Source organism: Poecilia formosa, unplaced genomic scaffold (genome assembly GCF_000485575.1).
Source record: "Poecilia formosa unplaced genomic scaffold, Poecilia_formosa-5.1.2 Scaffold40, whole genome shotgun sequence".
NCBI lineage: Eukaryota > Metazoa > Chordata > Actinopteri > Cyprinodontiformes > Poeciliidae > Poecilia > Poecilia formosa.
In genome coordinates this window covers 482,665-503,818 of record NW_006799979.1, presented here as the reverse complement: position 1 = coordinate 503,818, position 21,154 = coordinate 482,665, and the positions used below count along the sequence as shown (strand labels likewise).

Sequence of the window (21,154 nt, the reverse complement as noted above, 5' to 3'; positions counted from 1 at the left end):
CAAAAGGTCTGCAAACTGCTGAACTAAATTAATTCATCAAGTTCTTAAGATCCTTTTTGGCAGCACAAACAGCCTATTAATGTTTTCATATTTATGAAGAAGCATTTGATGCATGGAAACAATTCCTTCATTTAGTGCAACAGGCAAAACTTTCACAATCTAAAGATAGAAAATGATCAAAATACCCCTCAGCACTATCAATATGATTTGTACATATGCCCTGCTACAACTCTTACTATTTTTACCAACCAGGACGGTCCTGCCAGTACACACACTTGCTAACGGCCCTCAGGGTGCACAGGTGCTGCAACTGTATTTAACCTAAAACACTATTTGAGTTTAATCTGATATAACTCAGTTTCAACTTGTTCCTTTAGAATTTTGGACATCTAAAATGTATCGAGGAATGCACATTAATCTGTGTGTTGTAATAAATGTGTGTGTGTGTGTGTGTGTGTGTGTATGGGTGGGAGGTAAAGTGGTACTCTAGAGGGCAGCAAGAGACCATGTTCAATAATGACCGCTCATATCAACTTTTGGCACCAAGTTTGTTCAAGGAACATTTGAGTGTTTCGCTACAGAGGCAACCTTTGGTGTGAATGACATTGTTTTTTGTTGTTGTTTCTTTTTTGTTTCATCTTACCATTTCATGCAGTTGCAGATAAAAACAGGATACACAGAGGTAAATATGTTTTGATGGTTTTCCAGTCATGTTGAGCGTTTAACTTCAGAATTTGAGTATGTGCACAGCAAGAACCCCACAATTAAAGAATGTCCTTCACAGTAAGGGTTTCATGTGGTGTTGGTTGAATAAAATTAAAAATAAAAAACCTGTGATGGAGCATCTTATTAGCTATGTGCTTAAGAACAGATGCGTCAGTGAAGTGTTGCCTGTGTGAGAGACAAGGACTTTTGCTGCATGATTGCTAATTTTTGGAAGGTCTGATGATCTAGAAAAACATATTTCAGTTAGTTTGTAGAAAAGTGAGGAACGTCTCAGGATAGTGGAGGTAGATGTATCAACTTAAAGCAATTCACCCTAAAAATGGCTGCATTTATAGGGTATAACATTATACTAGCACATAATAAACATCTCTGCTTTTACAAGAGACTGTCGGATTGGTTGGTGTTAAATTTGTTGCTATGCTAACACTGAGGTGTTCTGCTCCTCTACAGCCAGTTTTGCCGTATTTACCCCTCGTTTCTGTGCGACTTACCTTGATTTCAGCTGTTTTCTGTTTGTTGATTGTCTCCTGCCTGTATTTTAGTTGGTGCTCTGTTAGGCCCTAGTGATTCCCTGCACGGTTTGATGTACAGCTGAATTCTTGCTTTCGCCTCACCTGCTCCAGCCTGGTTCTCTTCCCTGCTTTCACAAACCATTTCCTGACAAACACCGCATTAGCAGAGGCTGCCGGCTGCATCAGTCTGCCTCATCACCGATGATGGAGTCTGCTCAAGATCCACCGACCAGCTGTATTTGTGCAGTGACATCGCAGAAGCTTACATCCATCTGCTTTCCCAGTTCCCACAGCCGTTTGTGAATTATTGCAAAAATTAAGATGGAGGAACCTGGTTGGCGGCCTCTGGAACGTGGCATCACACAGAATTAGCAGACAGACTTGTAGATGTTTAGTAAATTCTAACATTGTGTTGTATCCCACAGCTGTAAACATTTTCAGCTTGAGTTGTTTCAAATGTCTAAATTTAGATCGATTCTGGTTCTCAAGTTGCTAGTCTTCCAACAATTTTGAGGATTTCTTTCTTATTTTACAATCTCATTTGCCAGGATTTTTGTCCACAATACATTGGGAACTACTACTGATAATAACAGTAATAACAGTATTAAATGCCTCTTAAATGTATTTAAGAGGCATTTAAGTGCCTCTTAAATCTATTCTTACCTTTTATTGATTTAATAATTATTCAATAATATATTACTATGAAGTCTCCATAATATCAGAATTGTTTTATAACTGTCAGGATTTCATTTTTATCCATTTTCACCTCCAATTTCTCCATTCATTTATATAGAATAGCGGCTCAATTGCTACATCAGATTTAACGTGTAGGTCAGCGTTCCAGGCTAGTCCGTGACCATTTCCTTCATACAGTTTTACAGCATGTTGATAATAAGAGCTGAACTCTATTATGGGATTGTCCGCTGTCATCACAGTCCCAGATCGGACCGCAGGCCGTTAGAAACCCGACTCTGTCGCTTAGGAGTCCGAGGATGAACAAGAAGGAATTAGTTCAGGAATGATAAGACCGCAGAACATTGTGAACCTTCACAAACAGTCTTCTCGTCTGTATCCCCTGCCGACAGCATGATATGTTTTTTTTTTTTTAACGTCATGTTCCTGTACTGTCATTAATCATTATAACAAAGCAACACCAGGCGATGCCACTTAACTTCCTGTGGAAGTCTTGCAGAAATATTGAAACTCCTTAAACTTTAATGCATTTACAAAAAAGGTCCTCAGAGAGTGACACATCATTTTATACTAAATATACACATTTGTAGAAATTAGAAAGAAAAACTGTCTACATTAAGCACATAAATGTTTTCCATGTCTGTATGACTCGTCTGTAGTGTACAGACAACATTCATTAATTTGGGTAACTTTAGACTCAGTTCAATTTGGGACGTAAATGTAACATTTGTTAAATTTTCAACTGCTGCGGTTTGGTTTCACAAGAACCAAACCAACCCTCACCTATGGTGGCGCTGCACCAAAAACCTCTGAAGGAAGCTGCATGAAAACCTCTGAAGAAGACACTGAGCGCAACGTCCTTCTTCAACGGAAACAAAAATGGTGTCAGATTTTAGTGGTTGTAGGATTTCTCTTTTGTCTTTGGTTAAAGATCCCACTAGTGTTAGACTCATGCATTTGTTTTTGCTATGTACATCCAACCCAATCGAGACCTAGGTTTTCAGGCAGACCAGAGTTACATTTTTTGGTCCGCATCAGAGTTTTATTGTGCAATCACAGCTCCAAAAAGAAACCGGACTTTCTAGACAAACGAACCAGAGTTTGATTAAAGCGGACTGAACAGGACTCAAGTGTACTCTGACCTCCCCTTGTGTGAACTCTACAGCTTTTGGACCAAACTTCTCATGGGTTCAAACACAGCACAGCAGCAGAGAAAAATAAAGGTCAATAACACCTGGAGATTATAGCATGGCAAATGTTCCAGTCATAAGAGGAATGGGCAATGGGTAAATGTCACCAGTGTTGGAAGCTGCACAGAGCTTTTAATTTGTTTGCTGTTACTACCCATCAGACAGACAAGCTGTGCCGAGAAATCTGCTCCCCAAGTCCAAATGGTCTTTTGATCTTTTATGATACAACTTACATTTTTGGAAATCAAATACCTACAACCAAACTACTGCATTTATATCAGAAGCTTCTTAAATGTCTGCCATGTAAAGCAGTCAGTTCTATCAAAATATGATTTTGTGAACAAAGTAAAACCACTTCTGCATACATAACGATGTAAGTATTTAGATATAGATGGAAAATCTATTTTGTTCTGTTTTTTAATGGGTTTAGTGTCGTAAAATAGATGACTTGCTGCAATATAGTAATGAATGGAAGAAATATAATCAGAGTGAGAGAAGGAACAGTTCCTATCAGGTATCTAATGAAACTGAAGTTGTGTAACGTCACGATAATGTCTGATGATTCTGCCACCAACTTATTTGTTGTTAAAAAAATACGTATATTTATGGGTGTGTGCAATACTCATATTAACAATGTTTACTTGTTAGCATCTGAATTGCAGCAAAAACAAAAAGAATTGAGATTCTTTTTTTATTTAATTGTTAATAGGTTTAGACAGTAATGAGCTCAATAGCATAAAGTGCCTGTTGTAGATTTTCTGTAAAACTTGAGACCTCACAGCATCTTCCTGCTGTTTTTGGTGATTCATTAAATACATATAGGTTCCAATAAATGAAGCCTTACTGACTTTGTGTGTAGATGGTTCTTTATAACTATGAAAGNCCAGAAAGACAAGAGAAATATTTTTCCAGGACACGTCTCGAAGATTATAGGAAAGCCTGGTTTCTTGGAAGCGAAATATGAAGAAATATTATTGGTGACATCTTGCTTCAGTTTAGTTTACGTACAGTATACATCTGAATGTGCATAACAGTTCAGGGCCTTAATCCGTTATGAAATGCTTTTTTTTTTCTTTTGCAGGTTGACCATTTCAACTTAACTGCTGTCCCCTGAAGAAAAGGGGGCAGCAATGACCCCAAAATAAAACCGTTCGAGTGGACTTTGCTGACATCGAGTAAACATTAGAGTTCCAAGTAAGGTCAGGTAATGTTTTCACTTTTCCCTGTCCTGTGACTGATTGCCACGCTGACTGTCTGTACTTGTCTGGGACAAAAGGATCTTGTTGGCTTCGCTCCGCCTTTGGCTTCAGCTCCTGTTCATGTCAAACTTGGAACAAGATGGAGGGGCAGATTTGTCGGGCGGCTGTAAAATGCTATTACAGTGGAGTGAGGACAGGGCTGAAAGCATAGCATAGCCGTAGCTCATCGACTAACATCTTAACTCCCCCTTTTTCATCCCTGTAAATCAGACTAGTCAGGGGCTTAAGTGCCTGACACAGCCAAGGGACACACCATTTAGACATTGTTGAAGAGGCGGAGAGGTGAAGGGTGGCGGTGGGGCAGGAGGAGCCGAGAAGACAGAGTTGTTCCATTGCACATAATACCAGCACTAAGCTAAGGACTGTGAAATATGAACTCTTTTTAATTTACGGATGGAACGGCACTGTTTTGCTTGAACATCATCAACAACGTGGCTGGAGTCCATAACATCCAAGAGTGAGCCTGCCGCACAGCTGATTTAATATATGTAAGTGAGAGCGGGCTGCCATTTATCTTAATATTGGAAACGAACTGTGGAAAACTCACATTTTTAATATAAAGGCAGGACATATTTTTGTTGTGGCCCGTTTCTTTTATTTTATGCCTATTTTCGTGCTACACTGACCCAGTTGTTGATAAAACATTCATTTTTATAGTTATTAAAGAGAGTTGAAATTTACTTTATACCAATTGTAAATTATAAAACCTAATGAACATAATGATGTGGGGTTCCTCAAGGCTGTATTCTCTGTCCACTTTTATTTAGCATATAATTTGAGCCATCTAGCTCCATTTATTATTTATATAGTACAACTATGACCACACATCACCATCAGAGTTAAAAAGACACAAATTACTGGTTTTACTTCTCAAAATGTGCCACAACTAAACTAAATAAGGCCAAAAAGATGAAGCGTGCAACAGACTTAACTGTCACTATGAACACAGACAGTTTAACATCCTTATAATGTGGACAGCATCATAAAGACTTTGCTAGAATAAAGGGTTCCCTGTCAAAAAAGGACATGGAAAAACCGGGGCATGTTTTTCCTTTCAACTGATGTCTGAAAAAAAAAATGTAACTCCAGTGCTTATCCCAAATTTCACTGCCAAAGTCCCGACCAGTGGCAGGACAATGGATCATATCACACTAGTAGTTAAATCTCTGCACTGGCTCTCTAGTTTTATGTTGCTGTCCATAAAGAAATGGGGAGATTTTGAAACTATAGGACACTAAATGGTCTTGGGCTTAAATACATTTCAGAGTTACTTGTCAGGTAAGAACCATGTGGATCCATCGGGTCATCAGCACTGAGAACTTTATTACTCACTACAGCTTACTCATACATGTCAGTGATCAGTCCATTTTTATCATGTCTTATTTGTTTTAAATGTAAACTTTGATATTTTTGTTCATATGTGATGCTTACATTTCACTCTAACTCTTGTAATGTATTTCTGCTCTCTGTAATTTGCCCTGCCTCCTCTCCTTCATTACATCAATTGATAAAATCATTTTTTTTACTGACACAGAGATGTGATTTTCAGGATGATTTGGTGGCTTTAGAAAACATTTTACTAAACAAACTACTTTAACCGGATTCCAACATGGATTCTGAAGCATTCTCAATCAGACAGACTTCTGACTGAAGCGTTTTAGTCGATCAAAGAGCTACGACGGACGCCAACACGGATGCCGAGACTCAAACAAGCAGCGACAAGGATGTTGGAGGATCTTGTTGTGTTCCATCATGCTGTTTTTCATCTGATTTATTTTCATGACTTTGCCGCTCATTAATGCAGTTTTGTGCTGCGGTTGCCTTAATTACTGTGACACGCCACTCCAGTAGTAATAAATCAGTCTCTTACACACATTAAGCATTTTTCAAAGTTCACAAGAAAGCAGGACCTAATTTTGCGGCTTCGTTCGCGACGACGAACCACACCTTTTGTACTGTGATTAAAAACATTGGAAACATGTTATATTTGCTTTTAAAGCTTTTATTGGCTCTAGTGGCCTTTATTTGATTGTGAATTAACAGGAAAGTGGGTAATGAGAGAAGGAGGTAGACATACAGCAAAGGCCGGGAATTGAACCTGCGGCGTCCGCGCTGAGGACTAAGGCCTCCATGATACATTAGCTTGAAACTTTTTCAGTGTTATATATTTAAATGTGAGCAAAAGCCTTTGGAATTATTTCAAACATTTATGTGCTATTGTTTCCTGGGAGCCTCAAGTCTTATCTTGGTGTCTGCAGAAAAGATAATCACTTCTAATATTATTTTACTCTGATAATCCCCCAAACACTGAAATCTTTTAGTCAGTCTATCAGTAAAATAACACTTCAACCTAAACAACACTGATAAATCTTGCATGACTTTTTTTTCTAGCCAGGGAACAACACACTGCCTAAAATAATAACCCACCACACTTCAGCTGCTGATAAAAGGTTTCTACTGCTACATGTGATATTTTGACAGCCCATAAACAACAGGGGAGTTTCTTTTCTGTTGCCGGTGTTAAGTCACAGAATCATAATTTAAAAACTCGAGAGGCAAGTTTCTTTCAGAGTCAGATTAAAAATAATTAATTTTAATTTAATTTCTTTTTTCCTCTGGATGGTGAGAGAACAAAATGTTCTTCGTGTGAGTTTGTGACTTGTATTAGTTTTTCTTTTTGAGCTCTGAATCCAGGCACATAACCTCACAGTAGAGTTAACATGCAAATTTTAGTTTAGCTAAACTGAAAATTAGCTAAACACCTCACTCTGCCTGCATTCATCTTGATGAAGGCTTCCTGTTTTTCTGCTTGGATTTAGTGAAACTCAACAAATTCTAACTTCAAACAGTCAGAAATCATCTGAAGTGCCAAACTTTCTTCAACGGCAAGCCACTAATGAGCTCAGAGTTGCCATGTTCACCTCCCATCCCCCACTATTTATTACCGGTGGAACATTTGAAATAATTAGCCGACTTGTGCAGTCCAGCTATCAGGTTTTTTTATTTTTATTTTTTTTATCATGGAGCTGTGCAAAGTTGCACCACCTGATTGTAGCATGTAGCGGTGTGTGCAGTGTGAGAAGCACACACCGCTGTGGAATCATTAAAAAACAAAGCCGGTGTTATTATTTTAGACTTGAGTGTTTTTAGATGTTCTCTGGTTGTGGTGGTGTGACTTATTCAAGTATTTTGCAAACAAGTCAAGGGCCAGAAGTAGCAAAAAAGTTGAAAAAGTATTTATAAAGATTGCATTGTTTCAACCATTTATCTGCAGCAAACATGTCATATTTGCAAAGCTGTGCTTTTGGTTTTATTTTTATGTTTTGGTGAGTAGTACTATCTGCTTCGCATTAAAAACATCTCCACCAAAATCTTCACCAAGTCCAGCAGATGTGAGCAGGTTTTCGCTCCAAGTTGTAGTCATCTCCACTTTAGCCTAAAACAAACAGGTGCAAAATCCCAGGCTTTGTGTTTGGAGTTTGTAAAACTAACAGGCCCAATTTAAATCACATTCAGGCAACATATCTGGTCGGAGAAATCCTTTAGTGAAAACATCAGGACGGATTTTACCACCTGTGACCCCCAGCGGCTATTCTGCAGGAAAAACTTTTATTAAAACGAATTGTCTAAGTTATCGCCAAGTTTGGGCATGTAGTGTTTATTTCAAGTAATTTCTATGTAACAAGCTGCAGTTGTGATGCTGGTTGTTTGTTATTTACAGCAATATGGCAGATTCCCCCCCGCACCCCCCAAAAAAAACATGAATTTGCACAGACTGTGTAAAAATGACCATATATATATTTGATAAAAGTAACGGACGGACGGACGGATAGATATTTATTCATGGCAATACAAGGAGTGCTTAACAAGGACAGAAGCCTGGAGGAAGAAACTTTTGTTGGAGCTACAGTATAAAACTTTCTAAGCAACATTTGAAACGATCATCACATTGAAACCTAAACGAGTGCAATAAAATGCACAATAATGAAATGTGTTCGCCGACTCTGCTTTCCTTTGCAAAGGCGCTGAGCACCTTTATGAGGGAAAGACTCCCTTTCTCTCCTTCATTTCCCAGATTAACTGGCCCTGCATATTGAAGTCTTGGCTTGAAGTCAGTGACTCTTTAAAACAAATGAAATCAGCTTAATTGAGTCGGATTTGCAACATCTGTCCTCCACATAATGAGCCAATAAAAACTCCGGGGTAAATTTTGCATTCCAACAAATTTTTCAGGGCACTCTTTTAGATTAAGAGCCTGGATCTTGGAAATGCGCTTCAAGACCTTGAATATATTTGCATGTTTCATGGCAGGAAGCATTCGTCACTCCAACCTGCGGCACGTCGAGTTTAACCGGATCGCTCTGTGGGAAAAACCTGGATTTGCTGCTATTGTTTTCTGAATCAAATTTATCCTTCAAACAATAAAAACAAATAAAAAACCAAGACACTCATGCTTTGAATGTGTGTGTCAAATTTCAGCTCCTCAGTGGAGTGGATGGTGTTCTGTAACTTCTTTTTTTTTTTTTTTGTGGAGATTAGACAACATGTTAAACAGATTTTATCCTGCTTAAACAGATGGATGAGCTGCAGCAGCAAATGAGCTGTTGAAAGAAAAATCCTGCATTGCTTAGCCTGGAATCTGCTCCCAGTGCCTGATGATTTCTTAGGACTGAAATCTGTTTCTGTCCATTGTAGTCTGTGGTGTTTCCTACAAAAAATCAACTCGAAAAAAGCAAAATAAATCGCACAACACATTATTACTGGGCACAAAGGCATATTCTCTGAGCTTCTTAAGTCTCATAAATGCATTCTTCACCTTTGAGCTTCAGTTGCTTTTAGTTCACGTTTTGTGCAATTAGTGAATGATTGAACTTTCATTTAATTTCCTATTTAATGGAAACACCACAATTGAAAGAAATTTTGTTTTTTTTTCCAACATCAGCTGTATGTGGACAAAGATTTGCACACGTTTGCAGTGGAAACTCATCTACCGAGTGAAGGTTTCCTCTTGTGGTGAGCCTGGGCCTTGGTGGTTGGGTTCTTGGGTTGTCCATGAATGTCTGTTTAGGGTCTGATAAACCTGGTCTCAACTAATTGCTCCAACGGGACATTGATCCCAAAACGATGTAAAACCTGGACAAAAGCTGGCTAAGATGAACCTTCTGGAACGGTTGCCTCAGAATCCCAACCTTAATCTCAGTGGACTAACCTTGGTAACTGGGTCTGTAACAGGAAACCTACCAATTCTGCCAAGAATAGTGGCTAAATATGCCACTAGAAATACATCAGAAACATGTTGATGGCTACAAATGGCATGCAACTGTGGCAAAGGACAAGCCTTTGTCCATAAACATTAATTATGTGTGTTCAAATGTGGAAAGAGAAAATCCACAATGAATTGAAACCTTTGTACCGAGTACAAACATTGCTGCTTTAAATCATACAAACTAAAACTTCATGAAATCATACTTGTAAAGTCAATGACAGTCAAATAAGACAAAGACAACAAAAAGTTGCTGCATTCTGTCTTGGCAGAACAAAATTATACTTCAAAACATTCAAGTTTTGACAAAGACACAATGATCCTACCCAATGTCAAAGGCGCATGCACTCGATTTAACCCATGACAGGCAACTCTGTCCAAATTCTCTCCAGGTTTGACTAATCAGAGTCTGGTCTGTCACAACGGCCTCGGCAGCCTGAGCACAACGAGACTTGACTGGCCTAATGACATCGTACATGCTCTAAACTTATTCTTGGAACGCCGTCTTCCACTACAGGGAGCCGCGCTGAAAATTTCACACAACTTTTACAAGGCCCCGGGCTGTTGCCTTTTTCTTCAACTGTTTCTCTTGGGGTGAAAATTATATTGTATTTGCTGCATGATGTCACTTTAGTTTATACGGTTGATGCAATCAAACAATCCCCCCGAGGGGGGAGGGAAAATATGAAAATGGTAAGTAGAGGTTATGATACTTTTTTTTTTTCTGTACTTTGGTCCTGGAAGAACTTTCTGCAGCTGCCATAAGGATTAGGCAACTGCATACACTGGAACGGTATTTTCTTACGATCACTTAATAAAGAGAAATTTCGCCTGTTGCACACTTCCAGCACCGTCGTATCTGCAGTGATCCTAATGACGGAGAACATGAAAACTTCATGCAAAGAATCCAAGGAAGAGTGAAAGTGACAGAGGGAAAGAAAGGAGCGCACGGGAAAATTGACCCCCCAAATAGCTGCCATTGTAGATGATGGATTCCTCCCTAATCGAAACAGTTTGCCCAGTCGCCCAGCTGGGCTTCATGTGCTTTTGATTACTCTCCGCCATTTAGTTCCACAAAATTACATGCTGCCTAATGGCCTTTTAATGGTTATAGGTTTCTGTGCTCTTTAATGAGCCTGCACCAGTTGGCTGCTAATGCCCTATGGAAATTTGGCAAGCATCCAGTGTGGTTAAGTATATTTCCCTCCAGTTTACAGTTTACTTTGTTGTGTGAAATCGCAAACAAGGAGGCTGATGTGGAAATGCAACTTTTTTTTTTCCCCTCTTCCTGTTGGCTTGTTTTGATCTTCTGTGGAGCAGGGCCATAATTGTCCTATTAGGCATATGATTGTTCACACCATCGTGTTCCCTGGGTTTGTTTGTTGGGGTTTTTTTCCCCCGAGGTGATAATGTGGTAAATATTCCGTCAATGCAAACACGAGAACATGCTCAAAAACATGGGTATATGACATTGCAATTGTATTCAACTGCAAAACAAAAAAGTTGTTTTATCATAGGAAGGCCCTCGGGAATTGGGCAAACAGCGGGTTATGAAGGTGAGTTCACCCCCAGAACTGATCATTGACGCTCATTACTGTTCAGTCTGTGCGGCTTTATCTCTGCGACCCGTCTGTTTCAGTGTCCTCGTGCATCTAAGTGTGTGTTTGTGCCTTAATAGGGAGCGCAGCAGCTGTTTTTTGATGAGTGCCTGTTTACTGGACCTAATTAGGCAGAAAACGGCCGCAGATATCCTCTCCTAAAGCAGGGCCGCAAACAGATGGCCCGAGGACCCGAGAGGATGTCTGACACCTCGCTGGACGACCACTCAGCTGCCAGTCGGAAAAGGAAAAACAGACTCGCTCACGATGTTTCTGTCAACAGTTCTCTGAAACAAAGTTAATAACCAGGTTATTGTTTTGGTATATTTGCTCTCAATGCCTCAACGATACCCTTCATTAGATTTAATTTAAATGTATGCGATAGACCGACAAAAAGTGGTGCATGATGGGGGGGAAATGTACATGGTTTTCTTGAAATTATGTGAAAAATAGAGTCTGAAAGGCATTTGTGGTGAAGTACAGCAAACATGGCCCACATGACAAATCCAAATTGTGTTGGAGAACCAACATCATCCCTTTGGTGAAGCATGGTGGTGGATGCATCATACTATGTGGATAGTTCTCTTCAGTGGGGACAAGGAAGAGACTCAGAGGTTCTCCCTCCAACAGGAAAGTTGTGCTAAATATGCAGCCAGAGCAACAACAGAATGGGCTAAATATGAGCATATCTATGTTCCAGAATGGCCCAGTAAAATTCCAGACATAAATCCAATTGAGAATTTAAGATTAGAAAATGATTGCTCACAGAGGCTCTCCACAGTCTCCCTGAACTTGAGTTATTAAAAAAAAAAAAATCATCAATAGAAATTGTTTACATTCACACGTGGAAATGGCTGCAAACAGATGCGCAATTATATAACCGTACACCTTTGAAAAGCAGAAGTTGAGTCTCCCGCACATCCAACAAGATTGCAGCAAGTGGTTTCTAGATGGTAAATCGACGACAAAACACTTGCCATTGTACATAAAACCAACTGGCCAAATGTGCTGGAGCTCTGCTTGGGTTGCTATGTAATGGGCTGGGTTTCGCTGGGGTTGCTATGTGAGGGGCACTGCCTGCTGATTGGTTTTTAAAACAGTTCATTTTCCAGATACTGACACAAATGAACTTAAAAAATTGTTTGGTTTTTTTTTTTAAGAACTTGTTCTGTTTTTAGACCCAAATGGAAGCACAAAAACGTGCCAAATGTGAATTTCTCATAAAAGGCCCCATTTAACAAATATACAGTAGTTACTGTTGGTTCACCATATAAATCCCAATAAAACACATTTTACTAAATGCACAAAGAGCATACTTTTCCCATGCAGTTCATATAATGGAAGACGGGCAGAAATTTCCACTAAACAAAGGAGCAAGGATGAACTTCTGATGTTTGTCATTCGGCTTCTGGGGTTTATCCATCTCCATAAGTCCATCTCCAGAATCTGACAGGTCTGGAGTGAAAACACAGTACCTCCCTGATGGCCTCAAGGAGGAACCCTGCGAAACTGCTTGTGCTTTGTTATTCTTAATATTGCCTTACCTGTCTGAAGTCTGACAGAGGCTTACCTGAGGGAATGTGGAGGAGTTCTGCTGACATTAAACGGATCACAGGAGCAGCTCGCTACACGCCTTCCTGATGGAGACATCACCGCATAGCTATGCAGAGCGAGAGACCGCAGGCACCGTCATGTTTCAAGGACTTCCAGCCAGAACAATGGAGGAATATGGAGCTACTCCTAGACTTTCGTTAACCCCTCTGAGTACTTTGGTGAAAATACAACTAGCTCCAGCAAGTCTTCATCAGGTAACAGAGGATAGGGTCTACTGTACGAAATACATTCAGAGTTGTTTTTAAAAGTTACAATTTTCACCATAACCTGTTGTCGATCCGTGTTTCAGAGCAGTAAATCCAGAACATTCAACTAAATAAGTGGTTCCACAGTGGCACCACTGGTGGTAACTGTGTTCTTACCTTCAGTGGTGCTCAACAGAAATATAGGTACTGATTATTTCTAGCGTAAAGTTGAACAAATAATTCTGGTGTAGAACTAATGAACGCAACCAGCACTTGTTCCTGGTTTGCTGCTTTGCTTCATACTGGGAGTTCTCAAACTATTCTCTGTGGAGTAGTTTTTCATGAAACAAAGATCAAGCTGTTTTAACGTCTTATCTACAAATACTGCTGCTGCTGCTGCTGCTGCTGCTTTATCTGTGAAGTCAGAACTTGGACATCAGAGTGAAATCACACCCACTTTATCGGTGTTCTAGTACCAAGTCTGCAATCTCAGTGGGGACATAAAGCTTTATAAAAATATATATGTTTAACCAAAATGCTATACAATACAGAGAGATAAAAGTGAAACAAACTAGTTTCGGTTTTAGTTTATAATGTTTTCATTTTACTCCAAAATAAAAACATTGTAAGGAGAATAAGCCATACTAAAAAAAAAGCTACAGAATTATAAAACAGAAAACAACAAATCAACTCGCATTGTGTCAGAAGCCACAGCGAAGGCTAACTACAGCTAGCAAAGCAAGCTAATGCTGTATTTCTCTTTATTTGGCATCTTCAAAACCAAAAACATGTTTGCTAAGTGAGTGTGAATGACTAAACAAGAAATAAACTGTCAGAAATGTAAGTAATACATTTTTTTTAATCTGTCACTACATTTTATAGTCAAGGCAGCCATTTTGGATTTTGAGAATATCAGATTCTTTGACTTTCCAACTCAGAATTCCAACATTTAAGGAATGTCTGAATAAAAACAAACCACAATAATTACATGACATCCTTCAATCAGCTGTGCAAAATACTTTTTTAAATTATTATTATTTATTTTTTCTTTATGCATGTATGTACATATTTACCTACAAAAAGAGTGTCTTTTTGTTTCAGGATTCATTGATTTGTACTTAGAAAACATTAGCATTTTATGGCCTGGTTACAAAAGGTCTGCAAACTGCTGAACTAAATTAATTCATCAAGTTCTTAAGATCCTTTTTGGCAGCACAAACAGCCTATTAATGTTTTCATATTTATGAAGAAGCATTTGATGCATGGAAACAATTCCTTCATTTAGTGCAACAGGCAAAACTTTCACAATCTAAAGATAGAAAATGATCAAAATACCCCTCAGCACTATCAATATGATTTGTACATATGCCCTGCTACAACTCTTACTATTTTTACCAACCAGGACGGTCCTGCCAGTACACACACTTGCTAACGGCCCTCAGGGTGCACAGGTGCTGCAACTGTATTTAACCTAAAACACTATTTGAGTTTAATCTGATATAACTCAGTTTCAACTTGTTCCTTTAGAATTTTGGACATCTAAAATGTATCGAGGAATGCACATTAATCTGTGTGTTGTAATAAATGTGTGTGTGTGTGTGTGTGTGTGTGTATGGGTGGGAGGTAAAGTGGTACTCTAGAGGGCAGCAAGAGACCATGTTCAATAATGACCGCTCATATCAACTTTTGGCACCAAGTTTGTTCAAGGAACATTTGAGTGTTTCGCTACAGAGGCAACCTTTGGTGTGAATGACATTGTTTTTTGTTGTTGTTTCTTTTTTGTTTCATCTTACCATTTCATGCAGTTGCAGATAAAAACAGGATACACAGAGGTAAATATGTTTTGATGGTTTTCCAGTCATGTTGAGCGTTTAACTTCAGAATTTGAGTATGTGCACAGCAAGAACCCCACAATTAAAGAATGTCCTTCACAGTAAGGGTTTCATGTGGTGTTGGTTGAATAAAATTAAAAATAAAAAACCTGTGATGGAGCATCTTATTAGCTATGTGCTTAAGAACAGATGCGTCAGTGAAGTGTTGCCTGTGTGAGAGACAAGGACTTTTGCTGCATGATTGCTAATTTTTGGAAGGTCTGATGATCTAGAAAAACATATTTCAGTTAGTTTGTAGAAAAGTGAGGAACGTCTCAGGATAGTGGAGGTAGATGTATCAACTTAAAGCAATTCACCCTAAAAATGGCTGCATTTATAGGGTATAACATTATACTAGCACATAATAAACATCTCTGCTTTTACAAGAGACTGTCGGATTGGTTGGTGTTAAATTTGTTGCTATGCTAACACTGAGGTGTTCTGCTCCTCTACAGCCAGTTTTGCCGTATTTACCCCTCGTTTCTGTGCGACTTACCTTGATTTCAGCTGTTTTCTGTTTGTTGATTGTCTCCTGCCTGTATTTTAGTTGGTGCTCTGTTAGGCCCTAGTGATTCCCTGCACGGTTTGATGTACAGCTGAATTCTTGCTTTCGCCTCACCTGCTCCAGCCTGGTTCTCTTCCCTGCTTTCACAAACCATTTCCTGACAAACACCGCATTAGCAGAGGCTGCCGGCTGCATCAGTCTGCCTCATCACCGATGATGGAGTCTGCTCAAGATCCACCGACCAGCTGTATTTGTGCAGTGACATCGCAGAAGCTTACATCCATCTGCTTTCCCAGTTCCCACAGCCGTTTGTGAATTATTGCAAAAATTAAGATGGAGGAACCTGGTTGGCGGCCTCTGGAACGTGGCATCACACAGAATTAGCAGACAGACTTGTAGATGTTTAGTAAATTCTAACATTGTGTTGTATCCCACAGCTGTAAACATTTTCAGCTTGAGTTGTTTCAAATGTCTAAATTTAGATCGATTCTGGTTCTCAAGTTGCTAGTCTTCCAACAATTTTGAGGATTTCTTTCTTATTTTACAATCTCATTTGCCAGGATTTTTGTCCACAATACATTGGGAACTACTACTGATAATAACAGTAATAACAGTATTAAATGCCTCTTAAATGTATTTAAGAGGCATTTAAGTGCCTCTTAAATCTATTCTTACCTTTTATTGATTTAATAATTATTCAATAATATATTACTATGAAGTCTCCATAATATCAGAATTGTTTTATAACTGTCAGGATTTCATTTTTATCCATTTTCACCTCCAATTTCTCCATTCATTTATATAGAATAGCGGCTCAATTGCTACATCAGATTTAACGTGTAGGTCAGCGTTCCAGGCTAGTCCGTGACCATTTCCTTCATACAGTTTTACAGCATGTTGATAATAAGAGCTGAACTCTATTATGGGATTGTCCGCTGTCATCACAGTCCCAGATCGGACCGCAGGCCGTTAGAAACCCGACTCTGTCGCTTAGGAGTCCGAGGATGAACAAGAAGGAATTAGTTCAGGAATGATAAGACCGCAGAACATTGTGAACCTTCACAAACAGTCTTCTCGTCTGTATCCCCTGCCGACAGCATGATATGTTTTTTTTTTTTTAACGTCATGTTCCTGTACTGTCATTAATCATTATAACAAAGCAACACCAGGCGATGCCACTTAACTTCCTGTGGAAGTCTTGCAGAAATATTGAAACTCCTTAAACTTTAATGCATTTACAAAAAATGTCCTCAGAGAGTGACACATCATTTTATACTAAATATACACATTTGTAGAAATTAGAAAGAAAAACTGTCTACATTAAGCACATAAATGTTTTCCATGTCTGTATGACTCGTCTGTAGTGTACAGACAACATTCATTAATTTGGGTAACTTTAGACTCAGTTCAATTTGGGACATAAATGTAACATTTGTTAAATTTTCAACTGCTGCGGTTTGGTTTCACAAGAACCAAACCAACCCTCACCTATGGTGGCGCTGCACCAAAAACCTCTGAAGGAAGCTGCATGAAAACCTCTGAAGAAGACACTGAGCGCAACGTCCTTCTTCAACGGAAACAAAAATGGTGTCAGATTTTAGTGGTTGTAGGATTTCTCTTTTGTCTTTGGTTAAAGATCCCACTAGTGTTAGACTCATGCATTTGTTTTTGCTATGTACATCCAACCCAATCGAGACCTAGGTTTTCAGGCAGACCAGAGTTACATTTTTTGGTCCGCATCAGAGTTTTATTGTGCAATCACAGCTCCAAAAAGAAACCAGACTTTCTAGACAAACGAACCAGAGTTTGATTAAAGCGGACTGAACAGGACTCAAGTGTACTCTGACCTCCCCTTGTGTGAACTCTACAGCTTTTGGACCAAACTTCTCATGGGTTCAAACACAGCACAGCAGCAGAGAAAAATAAAGGTCAATAACACCTGAAGATTGTAGCATGGCAAATGTTCCAGTCATAAGAGGAATGGGCAATGGGTAAATGTCACCAGTGTTGGAAGCTGCACAGAGCTTTTAATTTGTTTGCTGTTACTACCCATCAGACAGACAAGCTGTGCCGAGAAATCTGCTCCCCAAGTCCAAATGGTCTTTTGATCTTTTATGATACAACTTACATTTTTGGAAATCAAATACCTACAACCAAACTACTGCATTTATATCAGAAGCTTCTTAAATGTCTGCCATGTAAAGCAGTCAGTTCTATCAAAATATGATTTTGTGAACAAAGTAAAACCACTTCTGCATACATAACGATGTAAGTATTTAGATATAGATGGAAAATCTATTTTGTTCTGTTTTTTAATGGGTTTAGTGTCGTAAAATAGATGACTTGCTGCAATATAGTAATGAATGGAAGAAATATAATCAGAGTGAGAGAAGGAACAGTTCCTATCAGGTATCTAATGAAACTGAAGTTGTGTAACGTCACGATAATGTCTGATGATTCTGCCACCAACTTATTTGTTGTTAAAAAAATACGTATATTTATGGGTGTGTGCAATACTCATATTAACAATGTTTACTTGTTAGCATCTGAATTGCAGCAAAAACAAAAAGAATTGAGATTCTTTTTTTATTTAATTGTTAATAGGTTTAGACAGTAATGAGCTCAATAGCATAAAGTGCCTGTTGTAGATTTTCTGTAAAACTTGAGACCTCACAGCATCTTCCTGCTGTTTTTGGTGATTCATTAAATACATATAGGTTCCAATAAATGAAGCCTCACTGACTTTATTTGTAGATGGTTCTTTATAACTATGAAAGAAACTTTTTCCACCCAATATTGCATCATGATCTGTTGATGTCTTAAAGGGGCAGTTTTGTGTTTTCCAGGCACATAGTGCCTTTTTATAGCATGCTCAAATAATTATGTTATTAAAAAAGCTATATGTCAAATATAAAAGAAAGGAAATTGTCCCTTTAAAAACTCCTGCTCTTTTTGAAAATCCACCTTCAGGAAGTCATCACATCACTCCTCAATTAATCCTTTAACAATTTCTCATTTTACTGAGGAGCAGCTCGTTTAATGAGCTCAGCAGATGCGCCGCTCCACCAGGTGTCTGCTAATTTCTGCTGGCTAGTCTGAAGGAGCCGAGTGCTGTGTGTGGCGTAAGCTTGGAGGCTGGGAAGCTGCAGCTCGGAGGAGAAGCGGAGCTAGGTCCACCCGGGCGTTTTGCACAACTGCTTGGTTACCATGGAGATTTAAAGGATTTCTCAAACATGCATGAAAGAATAAAGGCAACAACTCTAGGTATGTCTTTGATGAGGAAATAACATCACAACATGAAGTCAGTTTTACATACAGTACTACCCCTTTAATTGTTCTCTATGACCTGACAATTCAAAGTCTTTGATAAGTTCAAACCAAAACTTTTATTAGTTCTTTGATACAAATCAGTGAGCACATGGAAGAGCCTGATTTCACTGCATGTGTTTAAATATCCACTTCTCATCGCAGAATTATCGTGTGTTGCTTTTCAGCAAAACGGTGATAGCAGCAGGTACACAAGGCTGAAAACTGAACTGTGAGTTTTAAAGTGCGACTTTTTTTAGCAGGATGCTTTGCTCAGAGGATTTATGGTCCGAACGTTGTCTGACTGAATCACCCTTTTTAGTCGGAAGGGCCATTAACAGCTAATCGTATCCAGTGCTAAACTGTTCAGAAGGTAATGAAACTTTAAGCCCGCAGCACTTATTTCCTTCTGCAGTTACAGCTGGAAGAAAGTTCTCAACCCAGCCGAGACGAAAGGAGGAAATTAAGACAGTGCGAAATACCCGTCTCCTTTAGCTGGAGGCAGCAGGTTTAAGCAAAATCTTGTATTTAACAGGTGATAAAGTAGGAGGCGAGGTGGTGAAATCGTGTCTGTGTGCCATCGAGGTATCGATACTGTAGTGCATGCTCGTGTCTGTTTGTTCCGTAGTTTGTGCAGCTGTAAAGCTGACAGGCTGACAATGATGTCAGAGTGTTTTAATAAAACGTTGCAGAGCATATAACTGGGCCAGGGCAGGGGGTGTGCAAGAATAGCATTTTTATAACTGAAGTACAGACGTTGTGTCTGGTGTTGTGTCAAGGGCTAAACGGGGCCGCTCTGGACACAGCTGCTAAGTTACAAGTAATAATCCCAAATATTGTCTCTTCATTTCATATAAAACAGGAATATGAGACAAACAGAAATGCGCTTCCCTCTCGATATATCCCAGTCTTCCTTCAGATGGAAGAGATCAAACGGCACTGTGCAGCGCACCTGTCACAACTCCTCCAGAAGTGGGACATCTTGGTCAGCAATGTCTGCTCAGCAACCCGTGTTCGGTCTCCATAGTAACCAACAACTGTTTTGTAAACATCGGGGAACAGTCGGCAAAGGAAAAGATTTAGTAGTTCCCAGTTAGGAATTACAAAAACACCAGAGGCTTTTAGGACTACAAACCATGTACATGGGAAGTTTTGTGCACTAAAAAAAGGAAATACTCTTATTTGTTACAGCTAATTTATATTAGTTTTGCTTAAGGTGTAATCATGTTATAAAATTAGCTATAACAAATTAGACACATTTTTTAGGTTGGTTTAAAGAACCATGTTTTTTTTCAGTTGTAGGAAAAGCTGTGGCATTATTTAATTTGAATCAATTTGGGTTAAAAAATTCACAAAGCATCCATCATTATGATAAAAGCTTTATGCTGTAATAAAACAAACAGGATAATGTGTAGTTGTGCACTGATATTGGAACAAGCTGTAGTACCAACGTGGCAAAGTGAATATTTTCTGTTCTGTAGTTCCTCATCTAACCTGTGGGTGTTGCTGAAGAGCATAGCACCACTACAGAGCAGGAATTGTAGAAGATGAAGAGTCAAACAGGAAGTACATTCCTCTTGCACAAATACTAATTTGATACGTTTTTACTAAATTTTTATTAGCTTGTTTAACACTGACTTGTGTTTCTGTGGTAAAGTATTTCTGAATCATCTTCTTGGGAAAAAAAAACAGAAAAATAAAAATACACGTCGCAAAAAATGACTTTGGCCATTATTTTAGGAAGACGATTCCTAAAATAATCGTCTTCCTAAAAGACGATTATTTTAGGATAAATAATCGTCTTTATTTATCCTATCAGAAGATCGACCATCTTCTGAGCTGACCAGAAGATGGTCAGCTCATCTTCTGGTCAGAAGATGAGCTGACCAGATGGGTCAGCTCATCTTCTGACCCATCTGTGAGAATAAAGTGCATTAAGATGTTTTTAACCCTGAAACCCATAATGGGCACAAAATGAAACTGCTCTCCATTTTAAAATATTTGTGGCCATACTTTTTAAATTAATCCATCATAACGAATTAGTCAAATGAGTAAAACATTTGAGCTGGTGCTGATGGTGCAGAAACCTCTGCGCCCCATGCCTTATGCCTTATTTCTAATGTTTAATAAAAGCCCATGTGGTCATGATGCAACACGCTGTGCTCACAATTTGAGAGATTAAAACTGTAACTTTAAAAGCGGCTTCATTTCAGCATGGAGCTGCAGACTCAGCACTCGGAGCGGTCAGCGGAGGTGTTAAAGAGGCACGACAGATCAGTGCTGGTGAGAGTTACATGAGCTCTGGTACTTAGTGTGGCTGAGGATTTGGAAGTAAGCAGGAGCAAAATGATCCGGGGCCAGGGTGATGACTCAAAGTGGATTTGAGGAACAACAAACAGTTTAAGTTCTCTTGACCTGTTTGTTGAAGACTT

The 21,154-nt window shown here is 39.0% G+C and overlaps 1 long non-coding RNA gene across 1 annotated transcript in view; it reads left to right on the top strand.

Annotated features, from left to right (window-relative positions):
* The first annotated feature begins 12,748 nt into the window (after positions 1-12,748).
* LOC107836113 (uncharacterized) overlaps positions 12,749-21,154 on the top strand; it is a 19,260-nt gene continuing 10,854 nt past the window's right edge. Inside the window, exon 1 of the long non-coding RNA XR_001661962.1 lies at positions 12,749-13,049. This is a non-coding gene — a long non-coding RNA (uncharacterized LOC107836113). The remainder of the gene's footprint in view (positions 13,050-21,154) is intronic.